Consider the following 15,390-nt stretch of genomic DNA (forward strand, 5'->3'; position numbering starts at 1 on the left):
GCAGATAAAATAATGCTGATGGGCATAATTCTACCTTTTAAATTCCAGACCAGAGCTGCAATGATTGAAAAGGAATGCGACTCAAATCAATGGCAGATATGAAACGAGATGTGTCCATGCCACAACCATTTCTGTAACTCGGCATGCTTGTTCAGCAGAGAGATCAAGGATTCATTCCCACGCTGCTCCTGCAGCAGTGGTTAAACCTGGGTGTATTGGCAAGGTAGTTACAGCAGTATATTGTTATTTCATGACTTCTTGTAAGACTGACCATCCTCTGTGGATATTATTGCAGTTTAAGGTATACCTACTACATGGAATACTTTGGAAGTAAAAAAAAATCACTTCAAGGAGTAAAAGGAATAAAAATATCTTAGATAAATAAAAACATAAAATAATTTCTTCTAAGATTTAAAAAAAAATTCTCCTTTTGACCAATACCCAGTTTTCACTTCCTCTGTGCTACAACCTATTTCTCTCTGCTATGTGGATTTTTTGGAGGGGGGTTATCTTTTTTGTGATGAATGGACAAAGAAAGTATCCCTATAACTTACTAAGGACCTTGCTTGCAGCTGCAACCAGATCATAAGTTTTGGAATCATCATAAATTATTCTGACCAGAAATTGCCCTTCTTCATCCAGCTGTGCCTCCTTCCTAAAAAAGAAAATAGAAAAAAAATCTTTTTGGTTGAGGGAGAAGCACCGTATCGATAAATCAATTATATATTATTTGGTACTAGTCTTTTAAATAAAATAAGTTTGTAGGTTCTACCTTTAAGAAGTTACTTAAGACATAAAATTAGAAATAAATCTGTTCCATATCTCAGAGTCATTAAGGTACAGTACAAATATTTCAGACCACATGTGTTCTGAAAATAATAATTAGTTGTGAGAAAATAAACACAATTTTCAGTACAGAGCCTCACAAAGAAGTTGCTGAACTAATAAAGACAGAATTTGCATTTTGAAATAGGTGAATATCCAATAATCCAGCCAAAGACAGGCTCTTTAAACACTTTTTAAGCAAGTAGTTTCATTCTTTCCATTTTTGATTACACTTTATTTACCAAAGGCATGGGAGTTTTTTAACAATCATTTGCACATATCTTCAAAGAGGAATCTAAAATCCAGATGTAGGTACCTAATCAAATACCTTTTTCTCAGAATTCTGCACATGCCCAGTAGATAAAAAAAAAAGGATGCTAGGATTTTGTAAGGCCTTGTTCATGCATTGCACATGCGTTCTTCATGAGTAAAGAGTCACCACTTGACTAAAGCACAATAAAAATATACATTTCTTCATTAAAGGAAACAATTCTCAACCCCAGGTTTAAGACAAGGCTCATGCGTATGCCACGTACACACTTACTACTGCTGCTAAGTAAAAAAAAAAAACCCAAACAAAAACTCAGCAGTGGTGGTTGAGTCCCAGCTCTCGGGAGAAGGACAAGGAGCACCTTCATAGGCAAGGAGACACCAGGACCTTGAAGGGCCAACTGCTCTGTGTGGCTGGTCCTGCTGTGCATAGAGCATGCCAATGAACGTGGCCCCGACTCTGCTCTCTTGTAAGTGCAAGTCATGCAAGTTCTGTATTTGCTCCTGATCTCCCTTCAGCAGAGAGAGGGCAATATGCAGGGGGGCCCACTGCGGTCCCTGATGAGGCCATGCTCTCTTTGTTGAAGTCCTCATCTGGCAAACGAGCACAGCCTCCTTGCTCAGTATATTTTTTATAATAGCTGTTCACCTTCCTTCCACCGTCTTGCCTACAATGACTCTATAGAGACTATGTGCTTTGCAGAAATAGTGACAAAGGAGGAGACATTTGTAGGTACTCATGCTCTGATTTAGGTGCTTAGAATGTATTTTGGCTCAGCAAAACTATGATCATAGCACCAATAGTATCTTTGCAGGTGGAGGGTCACAGTTACCTCATTAAAAAGAAAAGATACCTTTTCATCTAAACGCAGCTCTATGCTGCACAGCACTTCAGAAGAACAAAAGAAAGACAGAGATATGAAAGCCTGGAAGACAATGACTGAATCACACCTTCTTATGTCACACCCCAAAAAAAAAATTAGTACAGGGAGTTGTTCTTCAGAAAAAGCCTTAGAATTAGAAAAAATATCAAAATGACAGATGATGAGGTAGCTTTTTATTAAAAATACTAAGCATATGTCAAGCAAATCAAGACATCCATCAATTCAGAACTGGAATAATTATTTTTCTAATGTACAAATGAAAGAGAGCCATGAGTAAAACATCAGTTACTAGTACCACAGTAATGAAGGGCTTTTACCAGAGTAGGACAGAAATGCTCCTTCAGATAAGGCTGAAACATACAGTTTAAGAGCCAATATTTCTAACTGCTCTAAATTTCTAATGGTCATCAGAGGAATTATAAACCTCTGAGTCTATAAAAAGTCGATTCTAAATCTACTGTGTAAAATCCTACATCCCCTTTTACATTAAAATCTTTGTCTCCATCATCATAACATGATCAGCCATCAATCAAAACAAAATTCATTGACTGAAACTTAGATTCTAATTTTCTAGAGCTGGCATAATTTATTTTAAAGATGAAATAATGCAAAATAATAACACCTGCACAACAACTCAAGCATTTACAGTTGTAGTGGAATTATCCAGCCATACAAACAGAAACATTTTCTGTGTTACACAAAGGGGAGAGAGGCCTGAGAATTAAGTACTCTTGTTCATCTTAAAACTGCTAGATGGCAAATGATACTGCTGATAGGGCTTGATTCCAATCTCATATGATAATATAATACTGACAAGTAATGGAATTACTTGTCATTTAACTCTCCAGTTAGCAATCATCAGTCTTTCATAATCTGTTCCCTTATCCATGGAAGTCTGGAAACCATTATTTTCTTTTTCCTCTTCAACTTCCTTTAATCTTGCTGATCACATTCTCACTGCTGACCAAAAAATATACTACATTGTTTTTATATTTCAAAACCAGCTCTACTTTCTTTTTATTAATCAATGAAGTCTTGTAACCGCTCCTTGACATACACATTTTTATACTCACTCTATGAATGGTCATAATGAACTAAAAACAAGCTAAGCAATTTTCCCATAGTAATACAACAAGGCTATTAGGGAGGTAAGACTAAACATCCTATATAATTCCACATAAAAAAAGCATTGTTCTCTATTCAATGGCATGAAAAACATTAATAAACTTAATGTTTAGGTTTTCTTCTTAAAGTCTTTGGGAACTTCCCAAAAGGAATGAAAGAATGGACACTAGTAAGCAGGACAAAAATGACTGCAAGAGTGTTCTCAGAGATATAAAATGAGAAATTACAGTATTATCTTTTTTAAATAATCAATTCAATAATTTATTAATTACTTGAAGAAACAGTGTATCTATAAAGAAGCAAGCAGAAACGGTATGCAGACACACAGTCCCCTAAAACACTCTTATTTTCATACTCCAAAATAGTATTTCTGGTCCTGTTCCTCAGCCATTTTCTGAAAAATTCAGGTCAGCCTGCAGGATATCAAGTCTCACTGATCCCTGAAAACAACTCCCATGCCACATACTCCTTCTTTTCCTAAGTAGGAGGAGAGCTGGAGTTAGTGGGAAACATTGTCTTGAAGCATATGAGGTCAGTCAGGGACAAGAAGGTAGAGTTTACGTTTCCTAAGAACTGAACCTAAATTAACATGAGAAAAGAAAACCATTTTGAATCTTTGATTCTTATAACATTATATGTAACTGGAAGTCAGATAACAGTTTGGAGGGAAGTTTGCAAAGGGTGAACAAACTTTCCCACATCTCTGATACACACTGTGCTTTCTTTTAGTCTCTCTGATCTCAGCCAAACCACAAAGGATAACACACACATCTGGAAAAGCAATGAACATCCTCAAAAACACTGCATACTTGCACAATTCAGTAGACACAGTTTTTGTGTGTGAGAATTTTCTCTATTAAAAATTGACCCAGTTTGATGATGCTTGTATCTCTTCAAGACTTCTTACATTTCTTTCCAATTACAGTGGCTGGAACTTTTCCTGTTTCCTTCCCTGCGCCAAGCCATGTTTCCTTTTTTCTTATTTTAAATGTCTTTAGTTTACTTTGTCAAAGTTTTTCTTCAATGCTTACAGTTCTCTAAATCACCACTTTTTAAAATCACCACTGGTTATTTCAGTGCCTATTCCATTTATATTATTCTATCTATTTTGTTTTTCTCTACTTTTCTCTAGATGCTTTGGATCACTCAGCAGCCACCTTCTCTGTAGCCTTAATGATGTATTTCTCATTAAAATAACCTTACTGATAAAGTTAAACAAAAAATAATTCAATCAAAATCACATCTGCATTCCTTGGATATAATTTTCCGAGGTGAAACTCACTGCTCTAAGACTTCATTCTCCCTCAATATTATCAGTCTTGCTGGGCGTTCCAGCAGTACAGGAAAAGGACTCAGTGCTTGTACTGCAGGCTAGTACTCCGAAACAAAATAACAATGTTCTGCCTTTTAGTTATTTTTATTTTAAAAAGACAGAGAAAAATATATTTTAAAAAATGTAATCCAACAAAAGCCAGTCTCATTTGGGGAATTTTTTTCTAGAACATTTGTCAAATTAAATATTTACTCCTGCAGGGAATTACACTCCTCATTCAAAAACATGTGGGCAAAACCTCTTTGCTTGTCCTACAAATACAGTAAATCCCATGACAATGTCTGATCTAAACCTGTGTCAAAAGATAAACTGTCTTTTTAAAGCCTGCACTTGAAAATTATTAAATTCCAGAACTTTTTTTTTTTTCCCCAAGTCAATTCCTTCTCTGTATCTCTATGCCCTGTTGTGCTGGTACATCCCAATCCTTTAGCTAGATGCTGAACTGAAATATAATGCAGTTAGATATTTGTTTTTCTGGGTTATTTTTCTGCTGGATGGATTTCCCTGCTTCACCACCTGGTCACAGAAGTTGCCGTGCATACAGAGTAACATGTAGCCAGACAGAGTGGCTGCGGACAGGACAGGAGGTTCAGTGAAGTCAGCTGAAGGCTTTCCCCTGCCTCCAGTGAGATGGGTCGGCAGTTTCTGAAGCCTTTCTGCCTTCCTCAGTAATTTGACAACAGTGAGACCTTCCAAAAGTCTTTCCCTCTGAAATATCTGATTAGCTTTAAGACTACATGTGATAGTGAAATGCTGCTGTAAGCTTATCTAAAATGGCCAATGCAGTGTGAATACAGTCCTATTTTTACAGAGGCACTTGTCCTTCAGCCAGTCTGCAAAACTGCAGGTCTTCTAATAAACTTGTTTCAGAGAGCATAGCATCACAGCTACCAGCACCAGAGAGGTTGACCACCAGCAGTCTAGGAAACAGGACGAAGTCGTTAAAATGTTCATTCAGGTGAATGGGTAATTCCTAAACTGTTTCCTCATGGCTGCAGTTTTCTCACCTAATTACCTGACCCCTACCTGATCTATCAAACCTGCCTGTATTTACACTAAGAAACTGGTTCTACAACTAGAAGAAATACATGACAGTGTTGTGAAAACTGTTATAACTAATAGTAGAAAGTGAGGCTGCTTTATCAGCTTTGCAGAGCTGCTGTGGTTGGCCGTCCATCAACAGTAATTCGTCCAGTGACATAGCTGGTTTTAACTCCATGAGTACCACGTATGAAAACGAACCTGTCTGCGTGGAACAACAACTCTATGGCTCCAAACCTGAGTATGTGAACTTTAAAGACCAGAAAGCTGCAACTGTTCTCATCCGAACAGCTTCCCTCGCCTGGCCAACCATCTCTGGTGGTTCATGAGCTGGGATTAGAACTGCAATGTAACATGGCATCCTTAGATGCAAAGAATTTACATTTGGCTGACCACATTTCATAGAAAACCTCATAATCCATAGCTTTATGAAAAACTGTGGCATTTCCCTTGAAATGTGTTGCTCTAATCTTTATTCCCAGTTTTTGACCAGAGAAAATTATGGGAGTAAATTAGCATAGCTCTAACGTTTTCTACAGACCACGGTGTTTGATCACAAAGGCATTAGCAGCAATAACATGTGGGTGGCTTTCTTAAGGGCTTGACTGGAAATGAGCCAAAAGCAACAAGCTCTGGCAAATTCCCAAGCCTCGGTTAATTCTTTAGTGAAGTAGCAGCACTACAAGTAGCAAACTTTTAACTTTTATATGGCCTTTCTTTCAAATTAACTTCTAAGTCAAAGAACAGGTCTCATTTACATTTCTAGAGTCAAAAGAAAGGTGTGCTTTGCTCTCCAGTAAGTTTACGTTCAAAACTTTAAAAGAAACCAGGATTTTAACACTTTTGCCCAAACTGACTCCTGTTGTCAGCACATGGGATGTGATATTCCATGGTTCAAAACTTACATCCTATGTTATGCCTGTCCTAGCTGCTATGGTCTGGCAGCCCTTTTTATTTACTCTAGACTAGTTTTGAATGATTACACAGAGCTATTCAAGTTGTGGGAAACAAAGATTCCAGCCCAGACTTTTCTAAATGCCTTTGTTTTCCTCAAGAATGTTTATATTATCCAGGTTAATGTGAGGAAATTTACTTGGGAAGAAAGAACCTTAACTATTGCACCATGGAAAATAACACAGCTATATAGAGGCCATTTTTCATGTACAGTTTTGACCTTAAAATCAATGGAAAAATTCCTACTGAGTACATCAAAGCAGGATCAAGCCTTAAAGTAGCCTTTCTGCCATCAGTCACACTAACACCCCCCAAACTGCTGTTGGTCTAGCAGCACAGAATAGCGTTACAGGTGATACTTACTACTGTGTGTACAATGGGCCCTTTGAAAATCTTTCCCATTGCGAAACTAGTTTAGTATTTGAAAACACACTATAATGTTCAAAGGTAATGTTAATAATTCACAGAGATAGATGAAAAGTTAAGTGTGGACAAACATTCCAACAAAAACCATTCTTAAAATCAGGATAGATATGGCACTGCAGATTTTTAAACCACAGACAGCACACATTTTTATTTCACAGAGGAAGTACTGTCTCCATTTTGATGTAGTAAGGATTTCTTTTGCCATCTTTAGAGATTTTACAGCCAAGGCAGTTGTACAAGATGCCACATCAGGTTGGTCTTACTTATATAGCCCATTCTGTACAAAGTGGATTTTAATGTAGTTTTCAGTTAGATTGTAGCATTAAAAGGGAATTTGAATAAATCATAATCAAGAAGATTGCTGCTGTTAGAATTTTTTTATTCCTGTAAAGTAGCACTTGCTATCCTTTCTCTGTAGTCAGTCATAAAGCTGGAATTAAAAGAAAATTCTTACAGAAAAAGAACCCTACCGTTACAGAATTTTGTATGCAGTAAATATTGAGAAAATGTAATGGTTACAAACAGGAAAAAAAGATGGCACAAGACTGCATCGAACAATTACTTTGTATCCTGAAGATGCACAGGCTTCTCTGTGATACAACAACATTATTGTTTAGAACCTGTTGGTGTGACTTTACCAGATCAGCTAGTGTCCCAAAAGCACAACTGGATCTCTTCCTAGCAAAACTCCAGTCCTAAGTGCATGCCCTGGGTGTGTCACCTTGAACACACCACAACAACAACTAGTTCCAAGACCACCTCTAGGCCTTCTTCCATGATAGGTATTGTTTCTGTTGGGATTTTTGCCACCATTGTGCTTAACTATTCTTGGTGTACCAAGGATGGAAAAAGTGCTCGTTAAATTGAAGAGACCAGTCAAAACAATCTTAATGACAAAATAACACTACTGCACTTAGAAACCCAGCATTGTTCTGATCTCACTGATAGGAGCATGTCAAGTTTAATTCCGTTCCAAGAGTAACACCATTCAGCAGAATTACATGTGTCAGAACGAAAGATGGTATCAGTGAAACCAGAATCACCGTCTTTGCATCTCTTTTACATTAAAATGGCAAACTCACTGCTCATTATATTACTTCAGAGATGGTTTGTGTTTTCAAAATGCTTCTCATTCCTGTATTTCACAAAGATGCTTTGCTAAAAATTATTAAAAATATTGAACCACTTTTCTCGCTCTTCCCAAAAGGAAAAAAAAGAAAATAGACTTGTGCATTTTGTGGATGGTCCACAGATATTTTAAAACATCCAGCTGGGAAAAACATAAATTATATTAAGTTACAAGATTAAATTAAAATGGGAATCTGTCCAGGAAAATGACGTTCTGGGTAAAGTAAATAGGCATATTTTTAGACAGAGCTCTGAGCTATTTCCCAGTTTTACAGGCTGGATATAAGAGTGTTTAATGTAGGTTTTCAAAACAAAATAATCCTAGAAGATACAGTTAACAAATCTACAATTTCTTTGCTACTACTCCAAATACTAAAAATATTATTAAAAATATAAAGCTAGTATTATTTTGCTTTCTTTTATATAAGTGGACTAAAAGGAATGGTATTTAGAAAATTCTCTTTTAAGCATCTCATTTATAAGAGTGAGTGATATGTTTCTAACACCTTGTATCCTGACAGGTCTAAAACCACTTCCCAGTTCTGGGAAAACTGCAAAGTACCTTAGAGCTATGGCAAGAACACCCACACCATGTTTCACAACATGCCACTATTTCCTTTTAGCCAAGTCTTTCCCACATGAATTAAAGAATTTGGCATCCACAGTTTAAACTCCTGACCTCCAAGCAGGTCCTTCCGCTGTGAGGAACTGAAGAAGCAGGAAGTGTAGTGTGCTGACCCTACAAATCTTGTGCATATTAACCTCCAGACCCAGGAAGAATCATGTGTTCAGCATCAGTTTTAAGAAAACTTAAAAAACACTGCTTAGAACTTTGGAATAGTATGAAATAAGGACTTAGAAACAATAAATGTTCCTACCTAACACCACTTTCTGGATAAACACTTAAGAGGTGTATGGATTAAAAAAATTAACCTATTGTCCTTTCACCACTAATAGCTTTCCAAAGTCTCCTTCTGACATCTATTTATAAGCAATCTGTATTTTTTTCAAAATTGTTATGAGATTGATTGAACAGAACACTCCACCTTCAGCACTAGTTAAGCCCACACGGTGGTAAGGAGGCAGCAAAAAATCAATTTTCATGTTTTTTCACAGACCACTGCAATTAATTATAACCGAGTCATACATGACCCAAAATAAGTATGGACTTGCAATCTAAAACTCTAGTGAATAGTCTATTTTTTCATCAGTGTTCACGGTGAGAAGACAATTAAGATAATTAACACAGTATGCAACATTTTTGAGCATGAAAGAATCAGTAACTTTAGCTAAACTGTAAAGCAAGCATTCATTATAATAAATTAGTTGTAGGCTGGGAAAGGGAAATACCAAGCAAGCTCACAGCAATTCAACAAAGCAGGAGAGATGACTCACACAGGACCGATTACCACCACTGCAATATACAGCTATACATGTCTATGTGGTAAAAACCATAACCCACTTGTTAGCCACCTGGATTTTTTCTACAGTTCCTGGGAAGAGGAGTACATAAGAAAGGAATAGGAAAGTCAGTAATTTGATGGGAGAAATCCCAAAGGCATTAATATGATCCAAAAAAAATTGAAGTCCTAGGGACATCTAAACCTACACTTAGATGTTTAAAAGTAGCTTAGCACCAAGGTTCTCTTGCAAATCAGCCCTTGTTGAGAAATACCATGAATAATTGGAAGGCCTTCCACTCGCTTCAACTACTCATGATACCTAACTGAAATGCCACACCTCACGTTTTGTAGAGACCTTTGATCCTTATCTCCTGTTTAGTTCGCATTTTTATGGCCCAGGCCACATTGTAGTTATGTAAACATAATATGCATACACAGGTATACATACACATAAACATTTATAAGTATATGTATCTACATATACAAATGTAGTTTCTCCAAAAACTTTACATTCTAAGCTGATGATTATCCATCTTCTTTCCCAGAAGTGACAGTGTAAACACTGTAGACAGACTGGTATAGACTATGGTACTGTTTTACATGCTTTTTAAGGGGTTGCCCTATATATAGAAACTACAGTTAGCTGAAAACCTGACATTTCCCAGCATGATTATGAAGAAATAAAACGAGTGTCTCATAAAGAGCCATAAACATTTGATAAGCTTTTTTTGTTGTTATTTTGTGAAAGCAGGAAAGATGGACTCCAGTACCACTCATAGCAACACTAGTGAAGTCTGCTCCAAATCACATTTCCCTGCTTCTCCTTTTGCCTGCCCAAGGCAACCTACCAGTCACACCCATGAGCCAATAGAACCTGTTCCACTTCCGCCAGGCTACTGGTTCTTTCAGTACTGAGGATAGATCCTATTCAGTTACTGCACAACTATTCCGTTATTTTATTTTACCCCACTCATCTACATATAACCGCAGGCTTGATTTACAGCACAGTTTTCAAATCCAGCTCTGAAGAAAGAATTATTCCTTTCTAACAAGCCTTCCTGTGGAGTTGATCCCTATACTATTTGCATGCATAAGCATTAATTAGCTCTCCAACAAGCTAGTGAGTCCAATTATTAGATTTCCATTTTAACTGGGCAAGACTACCACAGATCAAACAGGTTTCATTAATTTTGGGTGCCCAGTTTGAGACAAGCAGACCTGTTTTTTCTTGCTTTTTATGCTCAAAACACAGCTTTCACAGACTTCACATGCCACCAGCATCAGACCTGTAAGTTATTTGAATTCCAACACCTCTTAAGAGCTTACTGTTGCAACTTGTAACAACAGTCTTCCGTTACAGCTTTTGTGCACAATTTTCTACGTTTCTGAAAAGGCAAACTATAGTATAGTACAAATTATTATTACATCTAAGCATTGTGCTAAGCAAGAGTAATAGGACAAAATCTTGATTTTTACAGGATCTGTCAACAAATGCAAACTGTGTTTTGCCATATTAGCAAGCAGAACAAACCAACTTTGACCAGGTGACATTCTGAACTCAGTATATGGACACGAGGAAAGTCAAGCTAGTGCCTTTATTCTGCAGCTACAAAACGTTTTCTATTATTCGCTTTGTTTAAGAAACATAAAAATTGACAGGTTTTGCTATGCTAGAAATTTCCAGAAAACACCACAAGTTAAAAAAAAAAAAACAATTCTCTCACCTGTAAAAAAAATTATAATACATATCCTTAAAGGCAGAGTTGAGTAGATTTTCAATTATAGTATTTGATTTGATTTTATTTGTTTTGACTGGCAGTGTTAGGTTTACAGCTGGACTAGATGATCTTAAAGGTCTTTTCCAACCTAAATGATTCTATGATTCTATGATTTTATATGATTTACTATTTTGGAATGTAACTGCAAATAAAGTTAATCAGAATATCAAATCCTGTCAGTAAGTTCATAGGTATCTAAACTGTAGTGAAAGTCAGTGGAGGTCATTTTTAAATGCATGAATGAATAAAAGCATCCACCTCTCCTGACTTAACTGGCAAACCTGCAACAACACTGATGTACTTAACTGCTAGGAATGTCTTTGAAAATTTACCCAATAATCATGTATTCTTAAATCACCTAGATTTTACCACAAAAGCCACACTGAGTAAACTAAAGTCTGACCCATGTTAACCTTTACCAATATGATGCAGAAGTTTCTGTGTCTGTTTAGTTTTCTAAAGGCAAATGATAGCCCTACAGTTTATTTCACTCCCCCAAATTGTAGAGAGTTTTCTGCCACTTCAGTTGAACCCAATTTGAAACTGAGGAGAGAAGCTTTCCACTTACATTGCATCAGGATAATTTTGCAACCCGCCATGTTTCATTGTTTTAACCATAACAGAACAGTTAGAGAAAACAAATTCTGATGAGTCAAGTAGCCTGGAGCCTTGGTAGGTGATAATGTGTGAAGTCTGGGGGAGAACAAAAAAAATTTCCTTCCTCATAGAACAAACGATTGACTTTTGCTCTTTCCTTTGTGTGCACTTCCAGAGCATTGGGTCCATGTAAAGTCTGTGCTACCCAGCAGGCTCCCCGGACCTGGGGTCTTGGCATTTGAGTGGCTGATACACCAGGAGGCTGTGCTGCCATTCAATGGGATCTGGACAGACTGGAGAGTTGGGCAGAAGGGAACCTCACGAAATTTAACTAGGACAAGTGTAGAGTTCTGCACCTGAGGAGGAACAATCCCATGCACCAGTACAGCAGCTCCATGGAGAAGGACCTTGGAGTCCTGGTAGACAATAAGTTATCCATGGGACAGCAATGTGTCCTAGTAGCCAAGAGGGCCAACGGTATCCTGGGGTGCATAAAGAAGAGTGTGACCAGCAGGTTGAGAGAGGTTATCCTCCCCCTCTACTCTGTATTAGTGAGGCCTCATCTGGAATATTGTGTCCAGTTCTGGGCTCCCCAGTTCAAGAGAGATAGGGAACATGGAGAGAGTCCAACGGAGGGCTACGAGGATGACTAAGGGACTGAACATCTCTCGTATGAGGAAAAGCTGAGAGACCTGGGGCTGTTTAGTCTGGAGAAGAGAAGGATGAGAGAGGACATTATCAATGTCTGTAAATATCTGAAGGGTGTCTGTCAGGAGGATGGAGCCAGTCTCTTTTCAGTAGTGCCCAGTGATAGGACGAGGGGCAATGGGCATAAAGTGCAGCACAGGAAGTTCCACCTCAACATGAGGAAAAACTTCTTTACTGTGAGGGCGCCGGAGCACTGGAACAGGCTGCCCAAGAGAGGTTGTGGAGACCTTCGAAACCCGAATGGATGCGTTCCTGTGCAAACTGCCCTAGGAGATCCTGCTTTGGCAGTGGGGCTGGACCAGATGATCTTCAGTGGTCCCTTCCAACCCCTACCATTCTGTGATTCTGTGATTTAAGAGCATGTGTGGACAGCACATGCCACCCTAACCCACAGAAGGACAAAAAAGGGCAAAGGCAGGATGATGCCTTAATTCTACACTACGCATAGAGCACCAGGCAAATAAGACTATGACTTGTTTTCTGTATCCCATACTAAGGTACAGCCAGCCCCCATGGCTCTTGGGGCACAAAATGCCTATTCTGCTACTGCACAAGTTTCAACACAGATATTATTTTCGAAAATCAATTAAAACATGGTTTGACCTCTAGGTAGTCACTTTTTGCAAACACAGAGCTTTCAAGTTCTATTCTAGTTTTTCCATGCTCATCAGGCTACACATGGTTTTGTGGGGACTTCTACCACAGAAACAGAAGGAAGATGATGACTGCAGTTGACTGGTTGTGCCATTTCACTTCCCCAAACCAGATCTTTCGTGTACCTCTATGTGGGAAAAATACTAATGTATTCTACAGTCTTGTGATGGAGCATTTTAATGCATTTCAATATGACATTTGAGTTCTCATTCCTTTTCTTGGCAATATATTTGAAACTGTCACAGTTTGAGCATCTAACCTGGCCTAAATTCAGATTTAGGAGCCTGTGGGGAAACCCCATATTCATTTAATCAAACACAGAGGGATACTGTTGGGAAACACTGGACAAATGACTATGCACATATCCCCTGCTGACAGCATGGCCCTCACTCCCTCATATTGTCCTGGAGCTGTTTCAAGAAGACATCCCTGTTAATGTTTGTTCGTTACACAATTAAACCTTTAGGGGTGCTGAATGGAGTACTCAGAATTTCACATATACTGTCTGTTCAGCTCAGCCAGATGTGACATCTGTTGCAGAAGAGCTCACATTTTATGATAGAAGCTCCTTTTCAAAATGTGTAACCACACACCTATTTAAAGATGTCCACCACAAAAACAACAGAGAAGACAGAACTTCATAAACTGTGGATTTTTTTTTTTTAATGTGGGTAATGCCTCTGTTTTATTTTGGACGTAGACAGTAATCCCACACACACTACTTGCTATCACGTTCACACACTACCGTTATCGCCCAGCAGTACAAATTTGGCCTTGATCAGACATGAGCACACAACTGCATGTATGTGAGAATGGTCAGGCCTGAAAATTTTTAGTTTATGTCAGCTAGCGTTTATGTTGGCTGCAGAGGAACTGAAGACATCTAATGCCAAAGGTATGTTGAGAACCATCTTTTCAAGCCACTGCAATTGACATTATTGACAAAAGTCACAGCTGAGCCCTGATCTAGTGCCAGTAACAGTCCTGGCTGGAAGAGAGACTGGACCAGAGGACCTCCAGAGGTCCCTTCCAACCAACTTTTCTATGATTCTCTGATTTCATGGTACTGTGTAAGATCATCACATTCTTAATGAATGGATTAATGAAAAAAAAGTGTCATGGTCACAAAAATCTCAGAGTCAAGCACAGTCCTTTAACCCCCAAAACCGTATTAGGACAATGGCAAGACACCTACACTGACATATTAAAATCGGCCCAAAATAAATGGGAGAGAGGAGTATAGAAGGCGGCATAAAGTTGAAAGAAGGCCACTTTCTCGAAGTTGGATAATCTACTTCTCCCTTAAAACATACGATATCAAGTGATCATATTAAACCCTTTCTTCTAACTACATAGTTACCTGAAGCCTTACAAAGTTTACAACTCTGTAAGCATTTATGTCTTTTTAAAAATATTTCTCGTAGTTTTGCCCAAGTATCAATACTACCATATTTATCGTAAATAGCATTTTATTTGCACTACCCATTTCAAACTTTTGATGAATTGTAAGATTGCACAAAAAGATTACAGTGAAGACAGTCATCTCCTTGGAAAAATGCTATATTGCCAGACAAGCAAGGGTTGGACACAAGAAATCAGGTTCAAGAGAAGAAAGCCAAAAATCATTCTTATACGTACATTCTTATACATACTTACGTGACTTCTTTGAATTTCAAGCTGAGCACATTAACAAACTATCACACTAATTTTAGACAGAGTTTACTAGCCAAAAACTGTGCTTCACCTCCTTCAGGAACACGACGAGACGTAACTACTGCATGGTTCATCTGGTGGTCTGACTCAATGAAGGGCTTTCATGGTTTCTGGGACGCTTTGCCTGCACATTACTTCTGCCTACATATACTTTGTATAATCGAGGGAACCGCAGGGATCAATGTCACCTCCGCTGCGGGTCCTGGATGGGTAAAGGCGGAACAAGGAGGGTCTTTCCGGCGTTAAGAGAGGCCCCGAGTGGGACGAAACGCGGCCAGAATGGTGCTGGTCTTGCCACAGCCGAGAGCCATCTCCTGGGGATCGCTGCCAGCCGCTGCCCTACAACAGGCGTTTACCGGAGAGCCGCGCGCGGGGCGTCAAACGGGGCACCGCCGGGCTGCGGCACACCTGCCAGGTACCCCCGCGACGGGGCGGAGGACACGCAAACCCACGGACACGCGCACGCACTTACTTTATGTCCTCCCAGACGGCGGGGCCGTAGTTGCGGATGACGAGCAGCTCCAGGGCGTGATTGACGAAGCCGTACTGCG

At 38.7% G+C, this 15,390-nt stretch overlaps 1 protein-coding gene across 2 annotated transcripts in view; it reads right to left on the reverse strand.

Moving 5' to 3' along the window:
* The window catches only part of GUCY1B3 (guanylate cyclase 1, soluble, beta 3), a 41,104-nt gene extending 25,722 nt beyond the window's left edge, over positions 1 to 15,382 (reverse strand). For both annotated transcript variants that reach the window (XM_010286743.1, XM_010286742.1), the window contains exons 1-2: positions 15,312 to 15,382; positions 555 to 655 (exon numbers count right to left, since the gene is read on the reverse strand). The gene's annotated coding sequence lies outside the window, so the exon portion shown is untranslated. The remainder of the gene's footprint in view (positions 1 to 554; positions 656 to 15,311) is intronic.
* Positions 15,383 to 15,390: the final 8 nt, after the last annotated feature.

This window comes from Phaethon lepturus, unplaced genomic scaffold (genome assembly GCF_000687285.1).
Source record: "Phaethon lepturus isolate BGI_N335 unplaced genomic scaffold, ASM68728v1 scaffold7275, whole genome shotgun sequence".
NCBI lineage: Eukaryota > Metazoa > Chordata > Aves > Phaethontiformes > Phaethontidae > Phaethon > Phaethon lepturus.